Source organism: Vidua macroura, chromosome 9, assembly GCF_024509145.1.
Source record: "Vidua macroura isolate BioBank_ID:100142 chromosome 9, ASM2450914v1, whole genome shotgun sequence".
In the NCBI taxonomy this organism is placed as follows: domain Eukaryota; kingdom Metazoa; phylum Chordata; class Aves; order Passeriformes; family Viduidae; genus Vidua; species Vidua macroura.
This window is the reverse complement of record NC_071579.1, coordinates 5,454,162-5,471,714: the sequence shown is the minus strand read 5'-3', so window position 1 is coordinate 5,471,714 and position 17,553 is coordinate 5,454,162. Positions and strand designations below refer to the sequence as shown.

The 17,553-nt window shown below is 50.1% G+C and overlaps 1 long non-coding RNA gene across 1 annotated transcript; it reads right to left on the bottom strand.

Annotated features, from left to right (window-relative positions):
* Positions 1-1,060: 1,060 nt before the first annotated feature.
* Positions 1,061-7,967, bottom strand: LOC128811431 (uncharacterized). The gene is made up of 4 exons (XR_008438346.1): positions 7,890-7,967; positions 6,911-7,036; positions 4,477-4,672; positions 1,061-2,707 (listed from the first exon to the last, which is right to left on the bottom strand). It is a non-coding gene; the product is annotated as an uncharacterized LOC128811431 (long non-coding RNA).
* Positions 7,968-17,553: the final 9,586 nt, after the last annotated feature.

The window sequence follows — 17,553 nt, the reverse complement described above, 5'->3', positions numbered from 1 at the left end:
AATTGATATTCCAGCTGTGCTCCCCCCTTCACTGGGCTTCCCCTTCTGCCTTCCCAAATCCCACATCAGGCACTTGAGCTACAGCTGCTTTCATACCTGTGTGAGCCAGAGAGCTCCTGGACACACTGGCTGCTTCTCCATAAAGCTGCTCTCTGCCTTGATCATGCTGTCTACAGGGAGATCAGAGAGTCAGAGCAAACTTAGCCAAAGGGCTGTGTGATGAAGAACAAGCTCTGAGGTGGTCAGTGGTCAAAGTAAGGTGGGGCTGGGGTATCTGCATGCTAGGCATCATTTCTCCCCAGCTCCAGCGCCACCTTGGTACACATACAGGGCATGTGAGACCTCATCCAAGCCAGCTCCAGTGCAAGCCAGTCTCCTAGGCAGGTTCAAACCTAGCAGAACATCAGCTGGTCTGTGCTCATGGAGGCTGGGAGGGACAGTGTGGATCAGTGGGGCAGGGAAGCCTTTCCTATCAGATCCCCAGTGTTGTCACTTCTCTCTGACACTTCATCCCCTTCCTGACACTTCCCCACTCCCCAGTGCTGTAACCACATTTCTCTGGAGTCCAGCTGGCCTGGACAGCCTTGTGCCCACCATCCCACGCAGTTCAGCACAGGTCCCAGCAGGACACACCATCCTGGGGGAAGGCCAGCAAGGACTTCTCACCCACAGCAACACAGCAGGGATGTCAGGCTTCCCTCCTTCCCCCTCACAGGAGCTTCATCATTGCCATCAGTGGAAGGAAGCAAAATGGGCACCATGAGCTGCAGCATGGATTAGATCTCTCCAAGTTTGCTGTGAAGGAGATACAGCTGTGGACCTGAATGGATCCTTTTGGCCAGGGAAGAGTGTGGAACAGCCTTTCCTGGGACTCCAGGCTCAACTCTGGGGCCTCTCCCACCTTTACCGAGTCCCACGGCCCCTTCGGCTGCCACTTCTGAACTGATGAGCACATTAGCAGTTAAGTCCATTTGCAGATTTAAAAGTCAAACCCTGCCACAGGAAATTAAAAGATAATGCAAAGAATTATTTTAAAAAATTAATCTTTATTACTCTCCACTCCCAAGCTGCTAATAAAAAAAATGTGTTCCTCATGCAGTCTCTATAAAATCAGGTTATAAAGCAGAGGAAGAGAGGAAGGCAGATGCTTTAAAGAGGCATCTTTCATCCCTCTGCCCTGCCTGCTGTAACCATCCATCTGCACCTGCATGTCAGCTCCCAGCAGTTACCAACCCAGCCAGCCCCCTTCACCCTGCAAGGTAATTATTCCCCATTTCCATCTGGTCCCCGTTGTCCTCCCTATTTTACATCTCCAGGAGATCAGCAATCCCAGGTCCAGATAGCAGCCTAGGAGGTGGTTTAATGGCACACCCTCCTTGCTCCAGGTATCCTGGAGCCCTGTATAAAGCAGGATGAATTACAGCTCATTACAGAAAGGGCAGGCACTTGGGAAGTAAACAATGCAGCTATTACAGATGCCAGCAACAGCTCCACAACACCAGAGCAGGGCTGATACATACAGGGAACCATGCCTGAGAAAGAGGTCAAGGATGCTCAGCAGAAATCAGTGAAGAGGCTGAGAGGGAGGTGGCAATTGCAAGAGTTTCTTCTGAAAATGCTTCTCTCTAAGGCTGTGCTCAAGAAAGCAGCTCAGTCCTTGGTTTTCTAGCTGGAGCTTGAGCCCATGGAGTCAGATATGGGGCTGTAAACAACTTCTGTATCATGATACCAGGAACAAGTCAGCCAGGTTTTGGTAGGTCCAAGAGCCACCACAACTGAGGAAAAGCACCCAATTTAGCACATGATAGAGATAAAGAAGCAAGAGGCAGCAAACCCACAGGCTATGTCCGTGCTGCAGTAGAAGAAACAGCCACAGGCACAGATCTGTGTCCCACCAGCCCTCTGGCTACTCTAGGAGTGTGCCTGGCCAGGAGAAGAGCCACCACCACTGTTCCTGCCAAAGCAGTGCCCCTGAGTCTTGTACAAACAAGCCAGGCCAGGAAGGAGCAGGGGGATTCACAAAAAGAGAGATGAGGGACCAAGAGCTGCTGCATTGCATGACAAGCACAGCATGAATGCTGCTCCACGCCCAGAGCTGGGGCAAAGAAGCCAGTCCTGAGCATGCCCTGATGGCTCCATGGGACCCGCAAAGGCCAACCTCCCCATCCTCAGATGAGCAGCACAAGCACCAAGCGCACCCTCAGGCCTCCCCCAGGCAGCACACAGTGAGTTTATCCCAGGTAAGGCAGCCCCACACCTTCTCCTCACTGGAGACGAAGGGAGCATTTGGCCTTTTCTGACTCCAGGAGGGGAAGATGCATCTGGAAATGAGGTGCTGGCAAGGAGCAGGCACTGGGGGTGGAGGAAGGAGACAGACAGAACCCCAAGCAAGCTCTAACACAACAAATGAGAACCCCCTGGGAGGGACAGTACCTGCAGTGCTGCTGCTCGGGACACCTGCGGTCCCCAGCCTGGGCAGGAGCACAGGGGGACACCACAGCACAGTGAGACAGGAGGTGGCTTTCTGAGGGGAGGTTGACTGTGATTGATGGTGCTGTGCTGTGCTCTCAGTGATGTAGAAAATTAGAGAGACATCGCTTCAGATACCGACCCATGTGAGACACTTGTTGTGTCCATCTCCTGCACGCAGGCGCCTCTCTCGGGAGCTCTCCCTCCAGCCTGCAGGCTCATCATTCGGAGTGCTGAACTGGGAAGAGCAATGCTATTTTATTCTTACTTCTTTCCTCCCCCCAAAACTACTGGATTGTATTATTCTTGGGAGCATATAAGTCACTGATTTCCTTGCTCAGCTACTTGAAGGAAAGTTTGATCCTCCTCAACTAGGAAAAAGTAGCCCTTCACTTTTTCTTTCCTCTCCTCAACCAAAGCTGGGAAAGGCCTTTATAAAATATAGGAGCCATTTTCTCAGATGGAAATAGTTTCTTTAAAAACAGTGAGTCATGCTCCACACCGAGATGGATCTGATAGCTGGTACTCTACTAATGTAGCCTTTGCTATTGTCCTCCTGACAGGATGGTCCCTTCTTGGCTTTCAATCCCTTTGCCATTTAACCAGTTCCTGGCTTATTTTGGCTGCTATTGTCCTTCCCCTGCTTCTCTGCCAGATGACAAAAGAGTTTTAAAACGGCCCTTAAGTGGGTTTTAAAAATATCCACATAGGCTTCTACATGAAATGATGAAGCCAGTGGTCTAGGTCAGCACAGGCTGGTGTGTCTTCAGGAGAGGTATCACAGCACAGACAGGACACCACTGGGCCCTTGACTTCAAACAGTGCTGTCCCCCATTAGTAGGCAACCACTTTCTTTCCAGACAGGCATAGCATCTGAGCTCACATTCCTTTAGTCCCAATGTTTACATGCTGGTCTAGAAATGGTAGAGGAACCTCTCTGATTGCTGCCCAAATAATCCCAAACAGGCCTTACAGTCCTGCAGCCAGTCATCTTTCTTCAAACCCTACGGAGCTCCAGGCACCTACAGCAGCCCAGGCTCTTCCACTTGGCAAGCATGGCCAGAGGAGACTGACCAAGAGGCTGGATGTGGGGACTACCACCTCTGGAAAGGGCATGGAAATGGTTGAGTTTCCTTCATGACTCCAAACTGAGCCCCTGGTTTCTCCTGCCAGCTCTGCACCTTGGGACAGCTGACCTTGTTCTCATGGCAAAAGGGCAGGTTTCTTTTTTTTAGCTCTTGGGTATCTCATGAACAGCTTCAAATTTCCCTGCTTCGAGCCCATCACCCAACATCGATGTCCAAGCTCCTGCACTAAGGAGCCCCTCCCAAGATGACAGCAGCTAAACCCAACCCTGCTGGTCTTCTTTGTTGAAAGGACAATGATGCCACCAGCTGCAGCCCTGCCAGCGCTCTGAGCATCCCTTGGGCACAGAGGGCTGGCCACAAGCACCAAACACCAAATTCAAGCCAAAGTCTGAAGCACTCAAGAAATCCCTATAGAAGGATGATTTGGAGCAAAGCATTGCTCTTCCTCCCTCCCACACATCCACCACAGACTGACCCCAGTGCCTCCTACCAATTTTCCCAGTGGTAGTTAGTCATCTGCCCTTTGGAAGTCCCTTCTGGGGGGTGCAGAACAAATCCCCACACACCCCCCCTTTCTCCATCTGTTAATGGCTTCCCTCCACCCAGGCTGAGCCTCCCCCATCCTGAGCTAATGGTAGGAAATTAGCATTAAAATGATGGTTTGCTATTAGCGGTGCCTCAGCGCCCCATCACGCTTCGGGAACACCAAATGACAGGCTGTGATTTCCCCACCGCGGTGCAGAGGGGAAGCAACAACGGCAGCCAGAAGCGCTGAAGATACCCAAGGAAAGTTTTAGGCTCATCCCTCCCACCCCAGCAGCCCTTTTCGCTTCGCCATCCCTGCCGTGCTCATCCACCGCACAGGCAATCATACAAACAGATGGCACCTGGGCAGGAAAGCAGACAAATTGGCTCTCACCTGCAGGAGCACTAAGAGCTTTCAAAGCAGACGAGCGCTGGCTCGCCAAGAGCCCCGCGGGGTGGAAATGCTACAGGAACCTGCCATCGCTCGCCTTCCTCGTGGCTCAACAGCTCCTGCTCCCTCCTTGCCTGGTTGCAGGTGTGCAGCTGGCTCCTCGTGGGAGCTGGTGGCAGGAGGAGGCTGCTGCTGTGTCCTGAATTGAATAGAAGAAGCAATTCAGGCTGAGCATCAATAGAGCGATGCTTTTTTCCATGTCAGCACAACACTTTGGTTTGGTGGGCTTTCATCCTAGAGCGAAAGGGTTTTCGTGGGCCCCACTGAACATCCATCTGCTTGTCGAAAAATAAGCTCAGCTCAAGCTGCCTGCTCTCTCTTCCTGCCAAAGTGGGGGTCTGCCCTCCCAGAAACCTCCCCTCCTTGACCAGGTAACTGTGGCAAGAGTGTGGATGGACAGACTCATTTCATTTTCTGCCTGCCTGCTCCTCTGAGCCCACCTGGCTGTAAGCTTCTCTGGACACAGGGGCGAGGGAAGCAGCTCACATACCAGTGGGGACACAGCGAGCCGGAAATGTGCAGGAGCAAATGGGTGCTTTCAGGGCATCTTATGTGGAGTTGTGCATCACTGCTGAAAAATTCCAAAGCTGCATTTTAAGCCTCTTAAGGGGCTTAGGTCAAACTGGTGACCAGCAACAGACCCAAAGGAACAGCAAGAAGCTGTGTCAGGAGAGGTTTAGGGTGGGTATTAGGAAAATGTACTTCACTTAGAGCATGACTGGGCACTGGAACAGGCTCCCCAGGGCAATGGTCATAGCCACAAGCCTGCCAGAGCTCAAGGAGTGTTTGGACAATGCTCTCAGACACATGGTAGGATTGTTGGGGTGTCCTGTGCAGGGACAGGAGTTAGACTCGATGATCCTTGTGGATTCCCACTCAGGATATTCTATGATTCTACAAAACAATGCCCTTCCCTCTACCTCATCCTTAACTCTCTTTAAAGGTACTTGGACCAGCAAGTGTCCTCAAGCCCCAGCCTGCCAAATGCATTATCATGGGCCTGAGAGGTGGGATGCAAAAGGCAGAGGGAAAAGAATAGTAGTAAAAAGCAGGATAAAAAAGTTGTCCCTTTCCCCAGCATTCCCATCAGCAGCTGAGATGTGGGAGCAAGGAGGACTCATCTGATGATGGATGAGAGAGAACTGATCCTTGGTAAGGCAGAGCAGGAGCAGAAGGAAGCACTGCTCCCAAAGGTGATTCTCACACCTCCTTGGGATAAGAAAAACAACCATGAGAGGCGGCAGAAGCTCTTCTTCCTGCACGTTTGGAATTCATCTCTGGCCTGTCAGGGGGGCCATGACCCAACCACACATTTGTATATTCACTGAGCCATACACCCAGCTCAGGCAGACTCCTGACAATTGCAGATGGGAAAGCCATTTTTCATAGAGTGAGGGTAAAAAGGGAACAAGAAAGAATAGCAAAACAAAAAAAGGTTCAGGCATCAGATGGAAAAGATACAACAGGATCAGGGCTGAGAGAGAAGCAGTCAGATTAAACTTTTGGATCTTTAAGCACATTAAGAGGTTAATCCCCTTCCTCTGTTTTCTACTGTGACCTGGCAGCAGCAGTACCTTCATCCTTTTTTCCATAATCAGCTGAAAAATGAAAACTGGACCCAGAACACCACCAAGGTTTTGTTGAACTGGCTCTTGGGGACAGATGCTGGTAGAGGGGCTGCTGCAGCAGGTGGGCACAGGCACCTTTCTACAAGATCAGCTCCTGCTCAGAGGAGGTGAGAGGCAGCCTGCAGAGAACATGAACCATTAACATATAAGTCTGCCCCTCAGACCCAGCTTAGGCCTGGCCCTAAAGAGGACAGGGGCCCCCAGGGCTCTGAAGGGACATCCCTGGCAAACCTCCTGCTGGTACAAGCCTGCCAGCATGGCAGAGGACCACTCTGTGCCGTGCTGCCATGATGACAAACATTGCAGCTTCCAATGGCCCCAGTTTGTTTCAGGCAGTGACAAGGGATTTCCCTCTGTCCCGGGTCACCATGCAGCCAGGAGGCATCAGTGACAGGGAGCCAGTGACCCAGACTGCAGGAACTGTGCTCAGCACAGTATGTGCTGTCCCCTGAGCAGCATGAGTGCCTGCCCTACTCAGCACCAGGAGCCAGCAGGGCCCAATGCAAGCCAAGGGGAAGGGGAAAGGGAAGGAAGAATTACCCTCATGGAGGGAAAAACTTCACCTCTGCCAGTGACATTCTGCTGTTGTCACCGCCAGCCATAACATCACCCTCTTGATGTGAAATCTGAGTTGACAGTGATACAGGAAAGGAGCTGAGAGGGCAGCAAACTCTGCCCAGCCCTCTTTGTAACCGCAAACCTCCCGTGGCTTCCAGCCTCTGCACAGAGCACAGCCAGCACCTCATTACCAGGTTACTAAAGAAGTGGATACTCCTTTTCCAGAGCCATGGAATAATATTTTCTTGCAGTTATCCATCCTTCTGGACCACTCTGAGGAGAATTTCATTTTGGTCTCTGCTGCATCCTCTTCATTTCTGAAATGAGAAACAGATGTAGGAGCTCACAACTCCTTTCCAAAACAACACATGCAGCCATAAGCTGAAGTCACAAAGCCTGAAGAGTGTCTGGTGAGAAAGTCCAGGTGCTTTCAGACTCACTGGACGTGCATCGAGCCCCATTGATCCCTGCTGCCTGTGGCATTTCCAGCTGATATTCGTTCTCTTTGTCCCAGGAAAAGGCAAGCACAGGGCTGGGCAGCAAGGCTTGGTGAAGGTTACTGCTGAGACCTGGTAGAAATGTCATCCAGCAACACGTTTCAAGAAAGATTCATCCCCAAGCAGCCTGGCTCCATAATAAAAGCATCAGAGCAGCTGACTTGCTTCCCCCCATTCTCACTGCATACAGATTTATCCTGTCTCAGGTCTCTCTCCCTCCATAAGCCAGCACGTGCCTTTCTTTTCAATAGGCTGGCAGTGAAACTCAGCCAGCTGAGATCGTAGGAGAAAAGGGAATACAAGAAAGGTGAAGGCATCATAGGGGGAAAAAATGCTCAGGAGCCATGTTTTCCTCTCAGTTCTGAAACGGAGGAGGGCGACACGAGAGGTAACTTAACAAGAGAATGCTCCAAAATTACAGCAGCCATTTGTTCTGATGTTCCAAAACCAATTCCCTAGCTGCCAGCCTGTGTCACCTCCCTCTCAGGGAGCTCAAATCCCATTCCTGATAAAAACCATCCCAAAAGGCATAAATATCTCCAAGCCTTCACCCTCCCAGCCAGGGAGCTCCTTCTCAGAGGTTGTGCATGTGGTGGGCACCCAGGGAGAGTGAAGAGGAGAGATGGGGCTCCCTCTGAATCCGTGTCTCAGGGAGCACTGAGAACTAGCTTACCTTCTCCACAGAGATGTGATGTTAATGCAGCACCACAGGCAGCCCCTGAGAGAGAACAGTCTGCAGGGAATAAAAAAAAAAAAAAAAAAAAAAAGACAGAGAAAGAGATATTAATGGCCCTTTGCAAACAACTAAAAATACCCAGAATGGCCAGAGTTTCTTTTGGATTTTTTCTTTTCTTCCCCCAACTTATGCCCAAAGGAATGTGCCACACAAATTAAAATGATTTCCCTCCAACCTGCAAGATAGGAACAGGAAAGGCATCCTTCAGCTGTGAGTGAAAGAGATGGAGCCTGCCTTTGTCAGAAGCATGCCAGCCCCAGGGAGGTGAGGTGGTGGGGGACGGCAGACAGAGCTGCAGGGATCCTACTGGTTAATTCCCATTAACTGGGACAGACAGGTCTGTGCCAGGCACCCAGCTGGGGTCCAGGGGGTGTTTCGTCAACATCAATAGCAGAAGTGAATCCTGGGCACCTCAACTGCCTTGGGGGGCAGCAGAGTAAGAGCAAAGAGCTGTGGAGCAGCTTTCCATGGAGCAGAGAAAGCCCCTACTACCACCAAGGCAGTCCTGTTAAATTTGCAAAACGTATTGCAGGAGGCAGAGGCTGTGATACCTCCTGGCCCCATGGACACTATCAGCCAAGGACATTGCTTTTCTGGCCCATACCCACTCAGCTATGTGCCCCAGCACAGGTTTTCTCCTTTCAGTCGAGAGAGACAGTTTATTTCTAACAGTGAGAGCTCATAGGTAGGAGGAAAACCAAGATCACCCCCACCAGACTATAAAAGCACTGCTTTGCTGTGTCACAGCTGTTCCTCACATCTGGATGCAGACAGCACTCAGAGCCTTGCAGCTGGCCCCAGCTCCTCAGTTAGCATTCCCTGTCCTGTTAACGCCAGGCAGGAGAGAGGTCTGGCAGCCGAGGTGAAGGGCCACTTCATCTCCATTATGTTCTCCTCTGCTAATGAAAATGTTTCTCCAGCGTGTCCTCGGGAAGGTTTCCTTCAGCTCCAGCCCTCATGTGATTGAAGGCTAATCTCTGTTACTCTTGGCTGAATGGCAGGCCACGAGGAAGGTGATGTATTGTGTTTCTCTTCAACTTGACATCTAGTGGTGCTGGCAGAAGAAGAAAAGGCACCAGATGTTTCTGGACTGAAAGTGAACTCCTCCCAAAACTCTGAGAGGTCAGGGGCAGGAACAGGAGCCTCACATAGACTGACACCCCTTAAAGTTACAGCCTGCTTTGAAAGGCCACATGGCTTGCCAACATCCTCCCTTCCAGAGACAGTCCAGCTGACAGCAATGGCTACAGGTGGCAACATGTCCTGCTGCCACCTCGTGGGACATGGCTGGCCTCCAGTGAACTCCCCATCATCAGTCTGGTCAGCACAGGGGTCTGGGAGAGAGGCCAAGGTCTAGAGTGCAGACTTTTGGGGAGGAAAGCTTGTGACAAAGGCTCAACACTGACAGGTTCCTCTGCCTGGCTCCAGACTTAGTCACTGAAGCCTCAAGATGGTGAAATTTTTCAATCTGTGATATTAGCTTCCTTTTAAAATGCTCCTGATAAAAAAAAAAAAAAACCGAGAAAAAAAATCAGGCTTACAATCCTCTTGCTGCTCACACTTAAGGAGATACCTGCCTCCATTATACACTTTCTCCTTTGTTCGACAGCTCTGCAAACACATTCCAGGACATCCCCACCACCTGCTGCTCTCCTGCTGTTTCTCCCCTCACTGGAACCACCCAATTATCTATCATGGCACTCTACCCCCTCTATCTGCAAAGCTTTGCAGCTTTTCTCCTCCTTTTTTGCTCCTATAAAATCACTATCAACATTTGTTGAGGACACCCAAAGACAGCACTGTTTGCTTTCCCTTCTCCCACTAGCACTGGTTATGGGGTGTTTACCATGGACCACACAAAATGCATTCCCCAACAGCTAAATCTGGAGGAGGAGAAGAAGGAGAAATTAAGAAAACAGACATGATGAAAAAGAAAAAAACTTCCAATTACTGGCAATTATTTCTATTTGATCACCCAGTGTGCACTGTGCCCCAGACATAAATCACTCTTGGCAGGGTGGCACAGCTCGTACCTGCACACACAGCGCTCAGGTGAGCACACACGCTGTTTGGTGAAGGTGTTCCAACCTATTTGGGCTCAACGGGCTCCAGCCTTTCTGAGGGTCTCATATACACCAGTCAAATCAGAGGTGATGCTCTCCTCTGCTCCCACAAGCCATGGCCCAAGTCCTGGAGCAGAGGCAAGGCACTTGCTTGGAGCAGAGGCCTGACATGAGCGACTGATTGCCCAGGGGATGTCCATCCTCATTCCCAGACTCACCTGTCTGGGTTCTCTGGCAGTTTTTCCATCCCAAGAGGCATGGCAGCTACAGAGAGCAGTTGCAGGCAGCACAACTCTGCCAGAGATGCCTTCCCCACCACGGGAGGACACGCTTTGCTCCCAGCCAGCGGGAAGGCGGAGGCACCCAGCACGCTGCCACGGTGGAGGAGGCACTCAGCCAGCCACTAATGCTTCCCACTCTCTTGGAGCAAAGGGATGGATTAGCTTTTATTAGCTCTTATGAAGAGCACATCACTCCTGCCCTTTCCTCCTCTCACAAGGCTCACGCACAGCCTCAGCTGCGCTGCAAGTGAAGCAGAACCAACTTACCTACGTGCTGGCGGCCCCAGTCTCCTCTTGGGTCTTGTATAAATCTTACAGATCTTAAATCTTAGGCAAGCTGGGAGTTAGGATGGAACAATCCTCCTAAGGGTGCTGCAGGTGCTGCCCAGAAGTACTTTAAAAAAGATGGATGCTTGGCTTTTACATCTGGATCTCTCAGGTGGCACCACGCACGGTGTGAAGGAGGGTATGGTCTCCAGGCCAGCCAAACCAAAGCTAAGGCACAGTCCCCAGAGCAGAGATCCAAGCCCGGGGCTGTTATTTGAGAGGTGGTCCGTGGTTTTCCTGCCGAGCCCTCCTGCCACACGCAGTATCCCTGGCCCCCAGCACCCAGCCAGCAGCACGGCTGAGGGATGCTGCTGCTCCAGAGAAGTCTCTCTAAAGTCGCTCTGGGGCTTGTTAGCAGGGTGATAAAGGGGATGAATGGCCTCAGAGAAACGCTCTGTCTCCTGCTGTGTCATTCATTATCCTTTAACCAGGCAATTCTTCACACCAGCCAGGAGCTCTGGGCTGGCTCCTTTATGGTCCGCGGGGGCTGTTTCCCACAAGAGGCCACGGTCGGCTCTCGCCGGTCGCCCCAGGCAGCTCGAACGTGCCTGAGAGAGGCAGGGGCGGAGCTCTCGGAGCTCATCACCTTCCTCCCACACAACCCCATTGCTTTCCCCAACACGCTGCCCCGTGATCCGAGCCACAGCTGCCCCCGTCCCCGGATCTGCGCATTTTCAGCCTGATTTCCCAAGGAGCGCAAGGCATACGCAGTCCTGCCGCATCGGTCTGTCCTCTGCCCACTCCCCAGCAACTTCTGACACTGCAAACAGATTTCTAGCTGATGTGACAGAGCAACAGAGGTCTTGGAGACAGTCAGAGTCTATAAATTTCATGGGAACAGACTACCAAACAGAGGAGAGACATTATTAGCACCATCCAAACTGTAGTGTATCATCCCTTATTAGACATCAGACAATTTGTGTGGGAGAGATGCTATAAATTTCCCAGGAAAGGGAGATGCTCCATTCAGCACAAATGACTTACTGGACATCAGAGACTCCAAACCCAAACTGTACATCCAGAAAAGATGAGATTTCATGGATCCCACTGCACATAGTACCAACAGGAGAAGGTTTCCGGCCTGTTTGGCTGATAGGAGAGCCAGCCAGCTAAGATGGCATGTTAGCCTTTGGAAAGCCCACGGAAATGGAATGTGTGCCCTTCCCTAGTCCTTCTTCGAGAGACCAAGCTGAAGTCCTTCTGCATTTCCAGCCTTAATTACCATCCCAGACTTAGGGATGAGTTCAACTGCTGCCTAAAATGGAAGTGACATGCCCAGCTCCAAGGGGGAGAACTGATGGGCTGAGCAGCTCCCTGACCCCCACAACTCTCCCACTGCCTCTCCACTGCATGGACAGAGATTTCACCCTCCAGAAAGAGCTTTCATCCACAGACTGCTGCCAGGAAATGCCAGGAAGGCAGGCCAGAGTCAGAGCAGTGCCTGGTGGGCTCTCAGCAGGATCACTTACACATCAAGCTGCTCATTAGCTGTTGACTGATGGGTGGCACTTGAGAGAGAGCCCATTCCTCCACACACAGGTCCTTGCTGCCCACCAGCCCCAGTACAGACCTGCTGGTGCCAGCACGGGGCTGGCAGGCAGCAGCATGGGTGTCCTTCCTCCAGGAGGAAAGAATGAGCCTCAGAAACTCTTCTTCTTCCTTCTGAAGGGGATACAGCAACCTCCTTGTTCTCCCTTAGAGTCAATTAATGTTCTCACATCCCCAGTGTGATACAGCCTTGCTAGGGCTGAGCCCAGCATTTCAGTGCTGCCTGACCCCTCTGTCAGAAAGCCCAGCCTTGCATGCAGTTTGGGGATACAGCAGGGTGATCCCTGTGCTCATTTAGGATCTGCACTGGTAACCCAGTCCCTACCTGTTCCGAGTGTCATCTCCAGCTTCAGGCATTCCAGAGCCCTGGCAGAAACTGAGAAGTGAGAAATAACCTTTTTCCCTCCAGCTCATTTGTGACACTATCCCAGCAGGCCAGACACATTTTGGGACTTCTCTGATTCACCTGGTAAAGGTCAAGTCCCAGGAGGCACCTTCAGCCTGGTGGATCACGTATCACTTGTACCTGTGGGGCTTCAGCTCCACAAAAAGACAATTTAAACATGTGCTACAGCACATCCTTTACTAAAAAAAAAAAAAAAAAAAAAAAAAAAGGATTTACAGATTTACACTCCAGGGGTGGTGACTCCTTGTTCTGCCCAACAAAAGGATGGATGGGGACTGAAGTCAAGCTTGTGTTCATTATAATAGAAGGGGGAAAAAAAAAATCCAGAAATCTAGTCACTCTATCCTAATTGTTCTGATCCAACCTTTCACAGTGTTTCACTGAGCTGAAGGGCCGCACCTGAAAGTGTGCCAAGAGCGGCATGAAATGTTAATGTTGCAATTAAAACAATATGAATATTGCAGCACTGTTCTGCTGCTTCCCATCCACTGAACAATTCTCATTCAATAGAAGTCAAGTTACATTTCAGGAAATAATGAGGTCTGCTAATTAAGTCTGGCCTAGGAAGACAGCAGTTTTAAAAAGAGAAAAAAATATTCAGATTTCCCCAAAATGTGTACATTTGCTGCTTATTACCTGCAAAGGGGAGTCATTAATGCTGCTCAGTTCCAGGATCACAGGTCAGCAGCACTGCTTATTGCACACATCTAGAGGAAATTCTCTTTGTAATGATAAAATGCATAAGTCATGACCTGCCTTGTCCCCAGGGTGGAGCAGGGAATGCCAGGCTGGCACATCCCACGCTCTGAATGCAGAGAGCAGGTCGCTGACAGTGAATGCCAGTCCCAGGCTGGGCTAGCGAGAGCCACACCAGGCTCTGAGGGGCTGAAGGCAGCAAATCACATTCAGCTGACACAAGACAGATCCCAGATTATGCACAGGGAAGGGAATTTTCCTCCACAGCCATTCACACAACTGAGTGGCAGTGACACTGGCTTGAGCTGGTGGAAGCCACAGGGAAAATGACCACTGGGACAGTCCTGGAAGGACAAAGACTTGTCATGAACATCTTGTGCTTTAACTCTAAAAAGAGGCAACAGAGCCCCCTTCCTGCCTGCCCCATGCATCCATCAGACACAGGCAAGTGTTGCGATAACATGAGGATACAGAACAGCCTAGAGACAGGAAACATTGGGTTCCAGGGGCCCCAAAAGAAATTGATATCAACACACTGCTCCTATGGCTTCCCCACCCTCTTGTTTTACATAATATTCCCAAATTTCTTTATCTGTTACAGGTGTTGGGGCTGCCATCACGTCTCCCGTGTTCCTCCCAGCCAGGTAACTGCAAGCAGAGGTTGGGCAGGGAGGGTCCATCAGCATGAGTATTTCATGGGAAGAGCAGGAGACTGGGAACAGGTCCACCACGTCATCCTGCTGATTTGATGACATGTCTTTTTATGATGCTGCGTTCTCTCTCAGAGTTTCAGGAACACACAAGAACCACTCATCCTCCAGGCCTGAACTCTGCCATCAGTCCCAGCCTGACAGACCCACATGGAGCTGTTTAGGGGACACAGAGGAGCTTACTGTGCAAACAGGAGGCTACTGCAGTCCAAATCTGTCCAGCCCCTAACCTACCTCCCCAAAGTCCAAACCTGTCCAGCCCCTCCTCTAACCTACTTCCCCAAACTCCAAAGGAAAACTCATCCAGTGGCAGGGTGAGGGAGGCCAGTGGACTCCTGATTCATTCCTTGGCCTCTGCTGATGCTCCAAACTTCAGCCTGTCTTTAATACAGACAGTCTTCCTGGTGAGATCCAGACAGAGACTGAGCCATGCTAATCAAACTTGGAAACACAATGATCCAAATCAAGAGGAGCTCAAAGCATCAGGAAGGAAACACTTCATTTGAAAGAGGAGAAAAATCCAGATGAAAAGATCAGAAAGGACTTTCCAGGTCCTCGACTGTCCTAAGGGACTCGGGTACTATTTCTATATGCATCTGTGAGAAATAAAACCTATTTGGTCACCAAGGCACAGCCAGGGGGATTTCCCCACCTTGTTGCCACCAGCAGCAGCTCACTGTTTGGAGGATGAGTAGGTGGTCTGCTCCCATCAGACCACTTCTCACTCTATTTCCAGACGAGCCAGCACTTGCTGCTACCAAGTGTCTGTTCTGCAATAAAGAGCAATAAACATGCCAGAGTAATTAATGTCTTAACAACTTATTACAATCCTCAGATAATTAATCACAAAAGCTAAACATGCTGTCTCACCCTCCTAATGTGTTAATGCTCTAATTATTATGCCTCAATTAAGGGAAAGTCAGCGCTCCTTGCTTAGAAGTGCATGTTTAATAAGGGTTTAATAAGGGTGCCTGAACGCAGGCGAGTCGGAGTGGGAAGCGAGGGGGTGACAGGGGTGAAGGAAAAGGACATCATTTTTAATGAAGTTTCATGGGTGGCTCGAGGCAAAGTATTGACAGCTCCTCTCTGGGATCTCACACATTACTGCACATGTAACTGGGGGCCATCTGTGGTGGCTCCGTGCTCCGCTTCCCACCGGACTATTTATAGGAAAAACAGCATGTGAGGCACAGAGAACTGGAGATGAGCAGCCACACCATGGATCTGGCCAGCATTAGGCAGCAGAGGTAGCAGCTCTCACAGCAGTCATTAAAGGAGCGGTGATCTCCTCTATCCAGCCCACTTCTTGCTGTGTTTCCAGACAGACTGGCACTTGCCACCACTCCTGACCCCTGCAAAGCCTCCCCACTGCTCAAGCCTCTCTACCCAGTCCTGTTTCCATGGTACTCCTTGCCTCCAATCAAGCTAACTCTGGGACATCCATGGAGATGTTAAGAACAGCCCACACAAACTGGGATTACTCTTGGTGTGTGACATGTCAGCTCATCTGATTTCAGCCACTACCTGGAGGTTTTCCACAAGTCATTGTTGTCTGAGGGAACAGAAAGCCGTGTCTCAAAGAGCACACTGTTTAAAAATGTTTGACTTATAGATGGGGAAACCGGAGGCCAAAAAAGGTATTCTGCAGGGGACTTGTGGTGGTTACCAGCCATCAATCTCCCTTCCTGGTGCCTGGCTGTGAACCTTGGTGGATGCTGAGAAACTTCAGAAAGAGGTTCTTGGTGAGGAGAAGCTTGAGCAGACCCTAAAGACGAATGTAGGGCCTAGACCCCTCACCATGTGATAGCAGGAGATGCCTGCTGCCCTCAAGACACAGCAGTGCATACATATGATACTTGTGTTAGGGAAGGACCTGTGTGACAAAGTATAATCAAGGCAAAAAATGGCATCATATCCATCCCACCCTGCAGAAGCAGTGACCCTAAAGAACAAAGGAATCGTGGAACTGGCACTGGAATCATGGAACTCTGCAATGCAGCAGACGTGGGAAGCAGGAATTGGGATAGCCAGGCCCCAGATCTTGGTATCATACAAAAAGCTGCAACAGAAGAATGGCTGGAGCCCAAGTCTCTCAGACAAAGCCTATAAAAACTTCTTTTTCCAATAAAAAAGAACTCCCCCGCTGAAGTGGATCTTCACACGCAAGAAAACTCTCCCTGAACCAGTCTGGTTTCTGTTCCATCCAAGCCTTTTTACATTTCTAAGACAAATGAATCACCAGCAGCATTTCCAGCCTAGGTTTGCCTGCAAAACTATTGCATTTCTTGAAGAAGTAACACACTGTGTAGGTTTGGATGGTTCCCTCTGAGGAATAAGGGAGAGGGAATAAGAAACAAAACAAAGTAAAGCAACCTGGAGGGGACATGAATTTTAAAACCCATGAACAGTTTTAGTTTTCAAATAATCCAAATTTAAAAAAAAAATGGTTCATATAGTTACTTCCACACAAATAATTCTGTCACCCCGATTCTTTGGTGATGTCTCATGAAAAACAAAAGAAAGCTCTCCACCTCTGAGACACCAACCTGACAGCAGCTTGACTGGTGAAAAGGGGCTGATGCCTCCCCACAGAGGCAACCTGTGGATTCCCACAGGGCTCCAAAAGAAGACTTGTGTGTTGAGCCTCTCTCCACACTGCTTTCTGTTCCAGCAAGAGGTGTGACCTGTCCAAACTCTCCTCCTTCTCTTCGCAGAGAATAATTTCAGACATCCAGCTCTAGTTCCCTGCACTGGGCTGGAGGCATCACAGCTCCTTATCTCAGCAGCTTCACTTGGCTCTGTGAATTGCTGCGTGGAGATTTCAGAAGCCACCCAACCTGCAAAACCTGACCATCCAGGACAGGACCATCAAAACCATTGAACTCTGAACAAACACAGCCTCATTAGGAAGGTATACAAGGGATATGATATTTTTTGAGGAATTAAAGGATATTTCTGCTGTTGTTTTCACTGACTTGTGGAGAGGAAAGTTTTCTATGGATGTCAGCATCTGTGCTGAAGGTGCTCAGACTCTTGCCTTCTTTTTTCCAAACATACAATCCATCTCCCTCAGACACTGCAAGAAAGTCGCTGACTGCTGTTGTACCTCTTCCTTCTCACCAGTACCATCACCACCACCAGTGACCTGAAAATATGGGGCATTACTTCTATTCTGGGGCTAGAAATTTTGGATTGGTTGTACTAGATTTGACTTACTCCAAAGTGTGTCAAGTCAGCTGAACATCTAGTGCCAGGCATTCTGGAGAAGTTGCCTGGCTCGTGTTAGCACGCTGAGGGGTTGGAGAAATCTGCTTACCTAGAAGAGAGTAGTAACACACAGCTGTGCCTTGTTACACCTTTCCCATCTGAACTTAGGATGTTTTTTGGAGCAAGTCACTGCCCCAACAGCCCAAGATCTGCTCCCAAACCAGCTCACACAAAACACCTGCAGCCAGCAACCAAGTGGACACATTGCCAGAGCCCTAAAGCAGGGCTTGAATGGGGAGGGCAGCCTCTGGAGAAGAGCAGGTGAATAACAAGAATATATAAAACATGTAATGACCATCGGAA